The sequence below is a fragment of the Lontra canadensis genome, unplaced genomic scaffold (genome assembly GCF_010015895.1).
Source record: "Lontra canadensis isolate GAN:19392208 unplaced genomic scaffold, GSC_riverotter_1.0 scaffold9, whole genome shotgun sequence".
NCBI lineage: Eukaryota > Metazoa > Chordata > Mammalia > Carnivora > Mustelidae > Lontra > Lontra canadensis.
Window position 1 is genome coordinate 4,557,172 of NW_022631003.1, and position 15,685 is coordinate 4,572,856.

The window sequence follows — 15,685 nt, forward strand, 5'->3', positions numbered from 1 at the left end:
AACTGATCAATATTTTATATTATATTTTATAATACATCAGGGTGGATATTGGCTTAAAAATAAAAGGCTCAAGTTTCATATCAATAATGGATTTCTGAAAAAGCTTCTTTAACAGTGTCTAGAATATAAGCCCTCAACAAACAACACTTGAGTTTAATGTAATTAGGTGGAAATACACAAATACTGCTAATATCTGGCAGTACTGCAAACAGCTGAGGACCTCACATTCTGGCCCATGCCGCTCGTGCCCATGGGTTCTGAAAAGTGTTGTAAGGGACACCAGAGTGTTACAGCTCCTGTGATAGTACACGGGACCAGTATATGATTACCTTGCTAATGTCTATCATGCAGGTTGTGAGGAGTAGAATAATGTGTAAAAGCTTAGTAGTCATTTTAGGGAAAAGGAGAGAATTGTAAGCATAAACAAATTCTTTGAGAAAGGCAGGTTGAAGAAAATAGGTACGGCCCAGAATTCTGAGTAACAAACAAAAAAGAAGGAAGACTGTCAGATCGAGCCCAATGTGGTCAGGTAAATGGGAATAAACAGGTTTTAAAAGAGGTTTGTGTGAACCAGACCAGTTAATTGAGTGGATGCCTACAAACTCAGACAACATGAAAAACCGTATGCTTTCCCTCTACAGGAATTGTCTTCGTCCCTTCAGACTGCTATCACAAAAATACCATGGACTGGGGGATCTATAAACAATAGAAATTTCTTTCTCACCTTTCTGGAGGCTGCGAAGTCCAAGATCAAATTGCAGTCAGATTCAGCATCCGGGCAGAGCCTGCTTCCTGGCTCAAAACAGGGCTGTTTTCTCACTGTGTCCTTCCACAGAAAGAGCACAGTAGTTCTCTGAGGCCTCTATTTTTTATTAATTTTTCTTAACAGGCCCTGGCAGCCAGGTGTGGTCCCCAAAAGCCCCTGTTTGTCACATGACCTATTTCTACCCAGCCCAGACCCAGGACGGAGTCCACAGAGCCTGAACGCTGAGTCAGCAGCCCGCACCTGTGCAGTTTACACACACCTGCCCTCACTCAAGCTCTCCTGGCCTGTTGCATAGGGCCTGCCCTAGCTAACCAGGTCATATTCCTGGGGCCAGAGCTTTCCAGAACTGTGCCACTGATGAAGCTGATTGATGGCTGCCATCAGACACCTTCTGGCCCTTCCATCTTATGGTCCTTGGGCCCTATCTGGCAATTATGATTTCCAGTTGTCTCCTCTGGGGTCTCTTTATAAAACCACTAATCCTGTGCATGGGAGTAACACCCTCATGACCGAATCACATTTCAAAGGCTCCATCTCTGAATACCATCAGAGTGGAAAGTAGGTTCCTACATAGGAATTTTCGGGAAACACATTGAGTTTGTAGCAGAGATAGTACATACATAAACTTCTAGAATTTAGCCACAATCCTAAAAAGGAGAGGGTTCGAACTGTTATTACATTTCTGTCATGTGAGTAGAATGAAACTTAGATTGGAAATTGACTATTTATATGAAATACAATGTTATTTTTTGCACAGCTGAATTAATGGACTCAGGTTTATACCTACTCTACACATCCTAGCTCTGTGTCACTTCATAATATTTATTTAAATACACATACAGACATATCAATATAGATATACAATTATGGATTTAATGTCTAATAAATTATACATAGAAAATACCACACAATTTTTTCCTTAGGAATCTATAAACATCTCAAAGGAAGAATGCTCTTTTATTCATCTTTGTATTAACAGGGTGTAACGCAATTTCTGAACTTGGTAAGCATCTACAGTATCTCTTAGACTATTAAGTAGTCATTGAGTTAAATTAAATGCCTACTATTTAGTAGTACTTTTCATGTGTAAGAAAGTGACATGATCGGACAATGTGCCTTGAATACATTAATTTAGAAGCACCGAGTAAGATAGCCTGAATAGTTCAGGTAGGAGACTACTGAAACCAGGGGAGAAGGGTATAAGGATCTGAATTAGGTCGGTGACACTGGAAACAAAAGGAGGACACAAATCAGATGGCCAAGTAGGAATTGATAAAGCTTGGTCACAATTTCCTGTTTTAGACCTAGATCTTCTGTTGGGTTGAGCCTAATACAGTTTCTATCTCTTGGCCAAGTGTTTGAGGATACAAAGTAAATATTAGCTGTCAGCAATAATGAGGGACTAGCAGAAACAACTTGAGAAAGAATTCAGTTTTAGAAAGAATAGTATTCCAGCAGCATTTTATGAATTTAAATATTTTATTTATTTAAAAATGCAAAAGATACCCATTAAGACTTTGAAAATGCTCTGTGTAATAAAGATCATAAATATGGTTCCAAGTACTCAACTTCAACAATAATAGTAAAAGCAATTATTACCTGTTTTCAATAAACAATCACATGAGTAAATGCACATGTGATACAACTTGCTAGACCATATATATATGGTATATGGTATATTTCTCTATATACATATTTCTAACTGGAATTAGAACTGTTGCCAACTCCACACTTAAAGAAATAGTTTTTACTATACCTGGGATCTTTATTATCTTTGAACTATGATGAAATGGAATGTATCCTAAAGAAGAAATAAAAAAGATATTCAGGTCTCCATGGTCAGATCAAGGTGAAGGGTAACACTTTATCACTACAGGATATAAAATGTAGCCAATATACCTATTAAATTAAAAAATTGCAAATACATTTTTAGCATTCAAATTTTCACTATAAAAAATAAGAAAAACTAGTCAAAAAATACCTTGAGTATATATAGAATCTTATAGTAATCCATTTGTCTGTAAATTTTATGCTTTATTTAACAGACTATAATTTAGATGGAATTGGTAGAAAATTACAATTCTGACCCTTCTTTTGTGAGTTGCTCTCAAACAGAATTGATTTTAATGTTCTATGAAAAAAATTCAGAGGGAACCCAATCTCTACTATACAGAATTCTTTAGGGGTCATATTTGTACAATAGCTTAATACAATCCCAATAGTTATAATATGCAATAATGGAGTCAAATGATTTTATTATTTTTATGTTTTTAATTAAATCATAAAAATTACCCAAGTGCACACCAAAAAGTACTAGTTACACATGCAAACAGAGGCAATCAAACTGAAAGGCTTTAATTAAAAAAAAACTGCAATTATAAAAATGGCTGTTTATTAATTATTGAAATCAAATCATAAGGACAAACCACAGTGCTATATTTGGAAGCCTTAAGAACTTGCTGGGGGACTACTTCAGAGTTAAGGGAGTCCAGTGATGAACTGCCCACGATGAAAAAAATCTGAATGGCTCAGTTATTAAGCATCTGTTCGGCTCAGGTCATACATAATCCCCGGGTCTTGGGATGGAGTCCTACATTGGGCTCCCTGATTGATGGGAAGCCTGCTTCTCCCACTTCCCCTGCTTGTTCCCTCTCTCTCTCTCTCTCTCTCTCTCTCTGTCAAATAAATAAGTAAAATTAAAAAAAAAAAAAATCCAGGTTGAAGAAGAAAGCCACCTACCTCTAACAGCATGCCTCACCCCTGCCATATGAGTCACACATGCTCAGACCCTACTGGCTCTCCCACCACCAGCTTTTCTAAGGGACATGTGGTTTCCGTGCTTCCTTGCACACCTATCACAAAACTGTCTTTTATGCATAGAATGGTTTCTCATTCTTAACAAACATCACAAACATTTCATTACTGTGTTATTAACTTCTTTCTAGTCTTGGGAAGAATGGCTAAGGATTGGAGAGAGAAAAAAATAATAATAACTTGTGTGCTTGCCGTACCCACAGGGAATTCAGATGAAAATGTTCATGGCCACTGCTGCCTTCTGTGAAAGCTGGTGGCATAGGCAAACGGCATTCAGGAGTACAGCCTGCTATGAGCTCACCCTTAACTAAAGGTAACTGCACCTAAAGGCTCCTTCATTTTCTGAGCCACAGGATATCTCTAAATAGTTTCTGAGGGGCCAGGAATCAACCTGAAATTTCTTCAGAATTATTTGGCACCAACAGCCCTCACTGTACAGTTCGTTCTTTCTTTCTTTTTCTTTCTTTCTTTCTTTCTTTCTTTCTTTCTTTCTTTCTTTCTTTCTTTCTTTCTTTCTGATTCTGTTTATTTACTTGAGAGTGAGAACGAGCAAGTAAGAGAGCACGATCGGGGAGGAGGGGCAGAGGGAGAGTGAAAAGTAGATTCCCCCTGAGCAGGGAGCCCCACCTTGAGGCTCAATCCCAGGATCCCAGGATCCTGACCCCAACCATAGGCAGGCACTTAACCGATTGAGCCACCCAGGTATCCCAAAGGACAGTTTTCTACAATCATGTTGGCTCCTCCATTGGCTACCAAACTAAAGGGTGGCCGCTGGTCTATGCAGCAAAAAGCCCTGCCCAAAAAGCATTTCTTGAACCAGATGGTGAAGTTCCAAATCAACCAGATTATCTTTTAAGGATGAGGCAGGCAGAGATTTTGATGATATTTGAGAAATCCTTTAGAAAGCCAAAGCTATGAAAAATTAGAAGCCAGAGTGAATAATAATGAAAAAGTAATTATAGATCCCAGAACCTTAGAAGAAGACACAGAGCAAAACAAGTCACCAAAATCATAGCACAGTTGGCTCCTGTGTCACTTTGACATACCCCCATCACATCGTGTGTATAGGAATACTGCCTTACTTTCTGGAATCACAAGATGCTTCAGCTCATCTTATGTATTTACTGACTCAGGGTAAGAATTAGCCATTTCTCCAAGGAGCCCTTATATTCAAAATCTATGCACTAGTTGTGCTCATTGCTACTGAGGTGATATTAATGTAATTTTTTAAAAGATTTTATTTATTCAGAAGAGAGAGAGATCACAAGTAGGCAGAAGGGCAGGCAGAGAGGGGGAAGCAGGCTCCCCGCTGATCAGAGAGCCCGATGGCGGGGCTCAATCCCAGAACCTGAGATCATGACCTGAGCTGAAGGCAGAGGCTTAACCCACTGAGCTACCCAGGTGCCCCGATATTAATTTAATTTTGACCAAAATTGTCAAAGGCTAACAAACCTAGCCTTATCATGCTGAAAGACCATTTACTGATGGGGAAATGTTGGAGTTCAGAGCCAAGGACGAAGAAAGAATTCTCGAGATGACTTTGGTGCAAAAAGGTGGTTTTATTTAAAGCACAGCGATAGGACCCGTGGGCAGAAAGGGCTCCCCCAGGATGTGAGGAGTGACTGATTATATGCTATGGAGTTGGGGGAGGTAAAGACAAAGGAAGTCTCCAGAGGGGTTTTCATATGCTACAGGAGAATCAGAGGGTCCTGGAGGCCTGGCTATTGCCGAGCTAAGGTTGTTTTTCCCTCTACCAAGGTGTTAACCTTAAGATTGGGGAGTTCCTGGAGGAAGTATTCATCAAAGGCTGCCTCAAGTATTCCTCTACAGGCTGAAAGTTACAGGGAAATAGATCTACTTTTCCTTTTAGCCTTTGTTTCCCTCATCATCTACCACCCTTGCTGCTCCGCTAAACCTGAGTTCAACCACCAAATTTTAAATCCATTAGAACTATTGTATCCACTAGAACTTAGTCTATTCACTGAAGACAAATATAATGTGTGGCACAAAGTGCTTGGCTCAGAGTGAAAGGTTGAAAATATCCTCATAATGACCTTCTGAGGAAAGATAATTAACATCCCCATTTACCAATGAAGAAACAACACAGACAATTCTAATAACTTGTTCAGGTAACACAGATCAGACAGGCCTAGTTTGGAGTCCTCTTCTCTTCATCCCCACAGCAAACTCTCTTTTTTTTCCCCCCTAAAATAAGAATTTTCACTAATACTTTAATTCTTAAGGACTTCTCTTCTAAACCAGCCAACGAAGCCTGGCTTATGTAACTTTCCAGAACATAGACTGCCAGTTGGCAACTTCAACAGAGGGCAAATGTGGGGTGTTTCTGCAGATGGCAGATATCACTGATAGATTTTAGCGCTCTGCCAATGAGCTCCTGCTGGCCCTCAAAGTCTTCCCCAGCAAGCTCCAGCCGCCACCATTAACAAGCCAATGTCATCATCCCTGTGTAGAGATTGGCAATATCATTCTAAAAAGGTAATTACATGAATATATGAAGTTAAATGGATCTGACCAAGACACATAATGATTGCTCAGTCCCAATTAAAGCACGTATAATGAGTGGAAAAGCTGGTCTCAAAACAGAGATCCTTTGGACCATTAAATGAACAACCACTCCCTATATTAAGAGCTGGCAATTAAGACCACACCCTCCATGTTTTCCTGACTCTTCTCAACACGAGATTAAAGAGCTTTACAGACCAGAGTCCTGAGGTTGGGAGCTTGAAGTTATGACTTCTCCAGTTTTATCTACATCCCTCTTTTCCAGTCCCTGGCATTGATAGAGTGGACAATCTTTGGTGATATATTGTACCATGTCAGCAAGAGAATCTGTTCATTTATATCAGGAATGGCACAGCCTTCACCTTTGGCAATCTAAACTGAACATGAGAATTCACAGAAGTTTCTACTGAGTAAAAGTTTATAACTTTACCAAACTCAAAGATTCCCAAAGGGAGAATGAAAAAAAAAAAAAGCTTCAGGAAATCTGCATTGTCTGAGTCAAGGCATTAAATAAACAGATTACCTTCTTTTCTACATTCATCTCAGACAAAACAAAACTGGCATTTTTGTTGCATTATTGAGATCAGGCCTCAGAAAGGTGAAAGAAATTGTATCCTCTTAGATGGAATTTAGGAAGAATAATTGCTTGTTTGTGGGAAATTCTTACCTGCAAGGAAATATAAACTAAATGCTGAGTCAAAAGTCTTGATAGGGATTTTAGCATGGTTCTGATGGTAGTTGAAAAAAGAGCTGTCCTTTTTATTCCTTTTAGAGAATTTTGATAGTCAGAAACCAAACATAAGAAGAGACTATAATGGAATCTGAAATGGAAATGTTGGGGTGCAGAGCCCATGACTAAGAAAGAATTCTCAAGATGTTTTTGGTGCAAAAATGTGGTTTTATTATACCACCAGAACAGGACCCATGGGCAGGGAGAGCTGCCCCGGGATTGTGAGGAGCAACTGATTATACACAATGGAGTTGTAAACTGGGGAGAGGTTAAAAACTAGGGAAGTTTCCAAAAGGACTTTCCTGTGCTTAAGAAAACTCAAGTTAAGGTAGGTGTTCTTGTTGTTGTTGTTGTTGTTTCCTTTAAATTCAATTAATTAACATAAACTGTATTATTATTTTCAGAGGTAGAGTTCAGTGATTCATCAGTCTTATATAATACCCAGTGCTCATGACACCACATGCCCTCCTTAATGTCCATCACCCAGTTACCCCATCCTCTCACCCCCCTCCCTTCCAGCAAACCTCAGTTTATCTCCTATGATTAAGAGTCTCTTGTGGTTTATTTCCCTAATTTCATCTTGTTTTATTTTTTCCTCTCTTTTTCCTCTCTTCCCCTATGATCCTCTATTTTGTTTCTTATATTCCACATATGAGTGAGATCATACGATAATTGTCTTTCTCTGATTGACTTATTTTTGCTTACCATAACATCCTTTAGTTCCTTCCCTGTCATTGCAAATGCAAAATTTCACTTTTTTTGATGGCTGAGTAGCATTTCATTACACACACACAAACACAGACATATATATATCACATTCCACTGTGTGTGTGTGTATATATAGATACTAGTGTGTGTGTGTGTGTATATAGTTTGTAAATTTTGTATGTATATATATATATGTACATATATATATATATAATCCATTCATTTGTTGATGGAGCTCTGGTCTCTTTTCATAGTTTGGCTATTGTGGATATTGCTGCTATAAACATTGGGGCACACATGCCCCCTCAGATCACTACATTTGTATCTTTGGAGTAAATACTTAGTAGTGCAATTGCTGGGTCACAGGGTAGCTCTATTTTCAGCTTTTTGAGGAACCTCCACACTGTCTTCTGGAGTGGCTGCACCAGCTTGCATTCCCACCAACAGTATAAGTTGGTTCCCCTTTCTCTGCATCCTTGTCAACATCTGTCGTTTCCTGACTTGTTACTTTAGCCATTTTGACTGGTGTGAGGTGATACCTAATTGTGGTTTCGATTTGCATTTCCCTGATGCTGAGTGACGTTGAGCATTTTTCCATGTGTGTGTTAGCCGTTTGTATGTCTTCCTGCCAAAATGTCTGTTCATGTCTTCTGCCCATTTCTTGATTGGATTATTTGTTCTTCGGGTGCTGAGTTTGATAAATTCTTTGTAGATTTTGGATGCTAGCCTTCTATCTGATAAAATTTTGCAAATATCTTCTCCCATTCTGTTGGTTGTCTTTTGGTTTTGTTGATTTTCCTTTGTTGTGTGAAAACTTTTTATCTTAATGAAGTCCCGGTAGTTGTTTTTGCCTCTGTTTCCCTTGCAAGCTAAGGTTGTTTTTCCCTCTAGCAAGGCATTGACATTGAGATTGGGAGTTCCTGGAGGAATGTCATACTCTGCCTGCCTCAAGTATTTGTCAATGGTGTCTGCAAGTCATAAGGAAATTTAATTTTATCTACATATGATTTTGTCTTTGTCCCCCACATCACAATCCATAGAATAACCAAATTCAAATTAAAAAAAAAATGATACCAATATAAGCTTCTAACATATAAAACATATGGTATAATCTAACAGGCTCCAAATGGAGCAATTCAAGTAACAAAATAATCTTAAAAATTGCACAAGGCAATACAAACAAAAAGTCCTACATTATTTATATCATAAAAATATGTTCTAAAATTCCCCTGAAAACATATTTCATTGCAAGACTGCATATTCTTTAAATGACTGATCTTTAATGAATTATATTTAAATAAAATGGTATTATTTTTCAATCTTAAAATGCAACATACTTATTATTAAAAAAATTAAATATTACTAAAAGCTTAAAAACAAAAGAAAAAAGGAGAAATATAACCATTCAGAGATAATAGCAAACATTTGGTTATCTTTTCAGAAAATCCATCATGCTTATACTCTAAGAACATTACATAAATTTGATAAAACAAAAGTTACATTCTCTAGCTTATTTATTAAAAAATAATCATTGTTTATGGGCAATTTTATTTTTAATTTTTAATTTTTTAAATTTTATTTTTTCACTGTTCCAATATTCCTTGTTTATGTACTATATCCAGTGCTTCATGCAATATGTGCCCTCCTTAATACCCACCACCAGCCTCACCTAACTGCCCCCCCCCAAACCCTCAGTTTGTTTCTCAGAGTCCATAGTCTCTTGTGGTTTGTCTCCCCTTCTGATTTCCCCCAACTCACTCTTCCTTTCCTTCTGCTAAAGTCTTCTGTGTTATTCCTTATGCTCCACAAGTAAGTGAAACCATATGATACTTTACTCTCTCTGCTTCACTTATTTCACTCAGCATAATCTCCTCCAGTCCCTTCCATGTAGATACAATTCATACTTTCTGATGGAGGCATAATATTCCATTGTATATATGGACTATATCTTCTTTATCCATTTGTCCGTTGAAGGGCATCTTGGCTCTTTCCACAGTTTGGTGACTGTGGTCATTGTTGCTATGAACATTTGGGTACAGATGGCCCTTCCTTTCACTACATCTGTATCTTTGGGGTAAATACCCAGTATTTGGGTATTTACCCTGCAATTGCAGGGTCATAAGGTAGCTCTATTTTTAATCTTTTTCTTTTTATTTTTTTTAACTTAATTTTATTTTTTTCAATGTTCCAAAATTCATTGTTTATGCTCCACACCCAGTGCTCCATACAATACGTGCCCTCCATAATACCCACCAGCAGGCTCACCCAACCCCCCACCCCCCTCCCCTCCAAAACCCTCTGTTTGTTTCTCAGAGTCCATAGTCTCTCATGGTTTGTCTCCACCTCCAATTTCTATGGGCAACTTTTAATATCCATTAACTATCAATCAACAGACCAACTTATAGTAGTGAAATGTTTCCTGTGTGATTGTATCACATTTAACTAATCCTACATGATGCACATATTTCCACTTTTTGTTACTATAAAGCTCTGAGTACACCTAATGTATGCATCTTTATGTGTATATCTGATATTCTTTATGAGAAACTCTTAAAGGTAGAGTTACTATATTACATTTATTCATTTTAAATTTGAATGGATTATCCCAATAGTGAAACTGGGTATAAATTTTCAAGGAAAATCCTTAGTTATTGTTGTTAGACTAAATTTCTAAAACTCAGGGTTGCTATTATCTTGGGCTTTGCTTTATTCTCAATGTCAGAACTATGGCTAGCATGTAGTTAGCACACAATAAATATTAGTTGAATAAATTAATAATGATTTGATTGACTTTTAAATATTTAATTTGCATGTAATTAGTTTTATATTTGAAACTGACTCCAACTGTTCTTAGCCCCTCTTCTTTGACATAACCGTTGAGAACATTTTGCCAAGGAAATTTAAGGATAAATTCTCTCTCCTCACATTCCACATGAGTTATGTACCTACTGTGCTCTGCTACTCACCAGTTCTTATGACCTTTGGCTGATTACTTAATATCTTTGAGTCTCCAATTTTCCATTAGTGGGATAAGTATAATAAACCCCACTTTACCAGCTTGTCAGGACTGTTGTGAGACTTAAACAATGTAATATGAGGCAAAAGCACTCCATACACAATAAAATGGTCTACAAATAAAAGAGATTAACAATTAAAGACAGGTTTAATGTTCTGGAATGCACTCTACTCAACTCATATTAACCTGAAAAGATTTCTGCAAACATTCTCAAGCTCCAGGCTCAGAGGCTATGGCTTCCAGTGCCCACATACAGATGATGCATCATCATGGCGATTTCTTATAAGATCGGGGAAATGGCATTTGTTTTCACTTTTATCTGTTCTACTTAGACGAACAATGTTTCTTATTGATTTTCAGCAACAAAGTCACTTCCTTCTTCCAAGCGTGACATTTGCTATTATCTCTTTGCAAGCACACAAATCTAAAAGCAACACCATAAAAAAATAAAAAATAAAACCCTCATAGCTTAAGTATTGATTAAAATCAAGCTTGGTTCATTAAAAACACTGCTGGGATTTGAAGCACTTAGAGGTAATCTTTTCTTTTCCTCAGCATTAAAAAATGTAGTGATTTATAGATCTCCACAGTTCTAAGATAGGAGTTAGTTGTTATTTAAGTAAGCTTGGTTTAAAAAAAAATTGTAAGTTAGAGTCCAATTTTTTTCCCTCATTCTATTTAGTGTCTAAATAGGAGAAGATGATTTTTTCCTCTTAATAATAATAACAATATATCTTATCAATATTTGTAAAGTACTTTTTCTATTATAAGGATTTTTCATGTAATGTATCCTTAACTTTGACTTCTCCCTGAATTTCTTAGTCCTCCTCCAAAAGAGACAAGGTCAAGGATGTGGTAGAGGTGAAACTGAGCAGTCACTAGCTGCTGTCTTTAGGGATCCTCCCAGAGAGGGAAAAATCTGTGCTCCTGTCAAAAGGAAATATGTGTCCTGATCTCAACCAACTGCATTGTGTCCCTCTTCCAGCCAGGTGTCATCTTGGTTAGAAAGAAGAGTGGTGAGTCATCTGATGACCCAGACCCTTTGCCTTCTTAAAAGGGCATTCAGCTTACGCCCCACCATAAACAGAGGGAAATAAAGACATTGCAAAGAATTCTTAAACTTGCTTAAAACCCTCTGAGACTAAATTTTGTCATTGACTTGTGTATTTAGTTTGTTTTTTTGTTTTTAACACTGATTATCCTGTGCATTGGTGATCTTAATGTTCAGTATTAACACACATCCATAATAGTTTTTGTCCTATCCTTGTATTAACTGTACTATTATGACCTTACTTTATTTAAAGTTGACAAATTTTTACTTAAAATCTATTTTTTAAGATTTTGTTTATTTATTTGACAGACAGAGATCACAAATAGGCAGAGAGGCAGGCAGAGAGAGAGGGAAGCAGGCTCCCCGCTGAGCAGAGAGTCCGAGGTGGGGCTCGATCCCAGGACCCTGGGATCATGACCTGAGCTGAAGGCAGAGGCTTTAACCCACTGAGCCACCCAGGGGCCCCTTAAAATCTATTTTAAAGGGAGTTTCAAATCTACATACTTTAAAACTATACATATAAAATGATTACCAATAACAGTGCAATAAAAACAAAATGGTAAAAACTTACTGACGAAGCTATTTCCCTCTTTTTGAAAGAGAAAGTGGTAGAAAAGTGTTAAGAGAAATAGTCCCAAAATGTTTGCTCTTAGTTGATCAGAGAATTGGAAATGGAGTTATGGTCTTAGTCATTGTTATGTAAAACTGTGTCCATGTACCACCTAAAAGATTTCTCTATTTCCAGTGATACCTATCCTTTGGAAATACAGTAATGCTATATTTTTTCATGATGTGTCTTTTGAGCTATTTAACCTCCAATTCTGGTCACCTACTTAAAAGGATAAAGCAGAAGTATGACAACCATTTTAGTGTGCAAGTAAAATATCCAAATTGAATTTTCCAATTTTCATCTAGATTTACTGATATTGTTTGGGTATCATCTCTGACATTGACTAAAAAATCATAACAAAGGCCATAAGAACAGAAGGCATTCTGTTAACCCAGAATGACCTCCCTCCAAAAAAGTTTTAGATAAAGAAGCACTATACAGTGTTTCTCAAACTTTTGTGTGCATGTAATTTATTTGCAGATGTAAAATTGCAGGTCTGGGTGAGGTCTAAAGTTTTGTATTTCCAACAAAATTTCAGATGATATCAGTGATGCTGGTTAGGGTATGCAATCAAGTAGCAATGCACAGGTTCTGGATTCCAGTTCTGGAGTTATAATCCATCAAATTCCAGCATCAGCTTTTCATAAATATGTGAATATGAAAAAATTATTTAATTTCTTGAAAATTGAGTCCTCATCTGTTAAATGTGATCATAAGAAAGAGGGGGAAACCTACTTCATAAAAGAATACTTCATCTGTTCTTCAAACAAAGATCCTTAGTAAATGGTCCAAATTCTACTAATAGATCTTGAAAATACATGCAATATCTGATTATATTCATGATCATCTCTTATTATATAATATTTCTTTAATAGCCCTGCTAAGGCTACAGGATGGAGTCATAATTCATTGACATGGTTATGAAACAACGTGGCTTGGGTTGCCTGGTGGTTCAGTTGGTTAAGAGTCTGCCTTTAGCTGGTCATGATCTCAGGGTCCTAGGATCAAGTCCCGCATCAGGCTCCTTGCTTATCAGGGAGCCTGCTTTTCCGCTGCCTGCTGGTCTCCCTGCTTGTGCTCTCTCTTTCTCTCTGACAAATAAAATATTTTTTAAAAAGAAATGAAAAGAGAAGAAAGAAACTTAACCAGGCTTGTAATTATCCCTCTAGTACTACTTTCTAGCTCTCCATCTTTAGCTACACTAAAGTATCAGACTAAATAGGCCGTGTTTTCTTTTATCTCTATGCTTTTAAGAGACTAAGAGCACTAGAAGTCAAGTGTATTTCACCTTCCAGGTAAATACAAAGTATCTTCCCTGCAATAGACCTTTATTATCTTGCTCTTCTTGCATTATATAGTTTATCATATGGCTTTTTTTTAAATGATACAGTTACTCCCTTGGTTCTCCCACTATTATATGCTACATACCTCGAAGCAACAGTCCTGCATCAGTGTACCTTCAGCAGTCTGTAGAATAGTGAGAACTTAAGGTTAGTTTCATTGTACTATTTGGTACAGTGGTGCTAAATACTTGTTGAATTAATGATAATCAGAAGCTAAAATGATATATTCATGCTTATAAAGCCATTCCTTTCACTCATTCAGGAACATTTTCACTCATCAGGGAATATAACAATGTTTAGCTAGCTACCACTCAATACATATTAAAGGATCACTATTGTAAATAATTTCTAAAATGATGTAAAATTGACCCATTATTCACAGTCAGTAATATTAAAACTCTTTACAAAAGAGCTGTGTGTATCATGTTTGAAATCTTGTGTACCATTACACAATGTATTTTTGTGTGTTTATTTTAAAACATAAAGATTTTACATTAACTTTCATAAAATGTTTTTTATTTTCTAATCTATTTCTGATCTATTTCATTAACTAATGATGCCCTTTTTTTGAGAGAGAGAGAATGCATGTGAGTGGCAATGGGGTGGTGGTGGGTAGGCTGGGAATTGGTGGGGGCGGGAAAAAGAGAACCTCAGTCTGGGCGCAATGCAGGGCTTGATCTTAGGACCTGAGATCATGACTTGAGCCAAAATCAACAGGTCACTCAACTGTTCAACTGACTGAGCCACCCAGGTACCCCTAATTAATGATGCTTTTAAGATATCAACACCAGAAATAAGACCTGAATTGAGAAAAATCCACAGTATGTATCAGATTTTTATAGTAGGAAATTTTTTCTTTCTTTTTGAATATTTTGAGATCCCATGTTTAATTTTAAAAACTATTTTTCTTACTATATGAAACTATATATACTTTATATTGTTACCATATTGGTATTTTTGATGTTGAGAAGCATTTTAAAGTCTTTGACCTTTGTGATTATAATTGTTAAAATTTTTTCTTTAAATTGTGATGTGTGTGTGTGTGTATAAAATGTTACTCATTAAAATCAATATTGTCTTGAACACAATAAAATTTAGTATATGGAAGAAAATGGCAAGAGGTTTTTACCACTTGGTGAGCAATTTGCAGTGATCACAAAGGAGAAATGTCCAGAGTATTCTCTAAAACATTGTATAACACAGGTAACTGGTACTGGAAATTTTGATATGTATTTTCTTTTTACATGAAATAGCTACAAGTGTCTAGAATTCATTGATTCGTTGTACTGAATGTCTCATATAAATACCCCTTGAAGATTTTTTTTTTTTTTCAAATAAAGAGGTAGGAGTACCACTTTTAACTCTGACTATAAAGAACTAGTTTGTATCAGACAACTCCTCTCACCAATAACAATATGGGAAGATGGAAAACAAATGTTCAAACATCTGTTTCAAGACATGGGGAAACTACTAAGATACCTAAACTGATAGCCAAGATTCTGAAGAGAAGTACAGAGGCACAGTCTTACACTTAGTACATCCTTTGTTCGGGAAGCATTTGACAGTTCATTAGTAATGCATGAGCAACTGAGTAGCTTTTAGCAGTTTCAAAACAGGGCTAGAAAGAAGAAAAAATAAATGTAATAAGAGCCTGTCAGTGAGAGGGATTCTGGTAAAATTCCCAAATTTTCAATTAAGATGTTTGAACGTCTATACTAAAGATTTAATGGAGAATCAGAAAGTCTTCATTGTGTCAGAAACCTAATTTCATCTATGGTTGGTTTAAACAACCTTCTCCTAAGTCTGACTACTGTTAGAGGAAAGAGAAAACCCTCAACAAAGAAAAATAACATATTCGAAAGACTCAAAGTATGTCTGTAATTTTTCATATATAATATTCAACATGCAGTCAAAAATTACCCGACACAGCAATAAACCACACCATTCCTGACATATCCCATTGCCATAATAAAGGGTAAAAAAGAAAAGGACCCATAGGAGATTCTGATATTAGAGCTATCAGGCATGGACTTTGAAATATCTATAGTTAATACATTAAAGAAAATCAGGAGGTATATGGTTAACATCAGCCTAAAACCGGGATTTATGAAGAATTACTGTGGA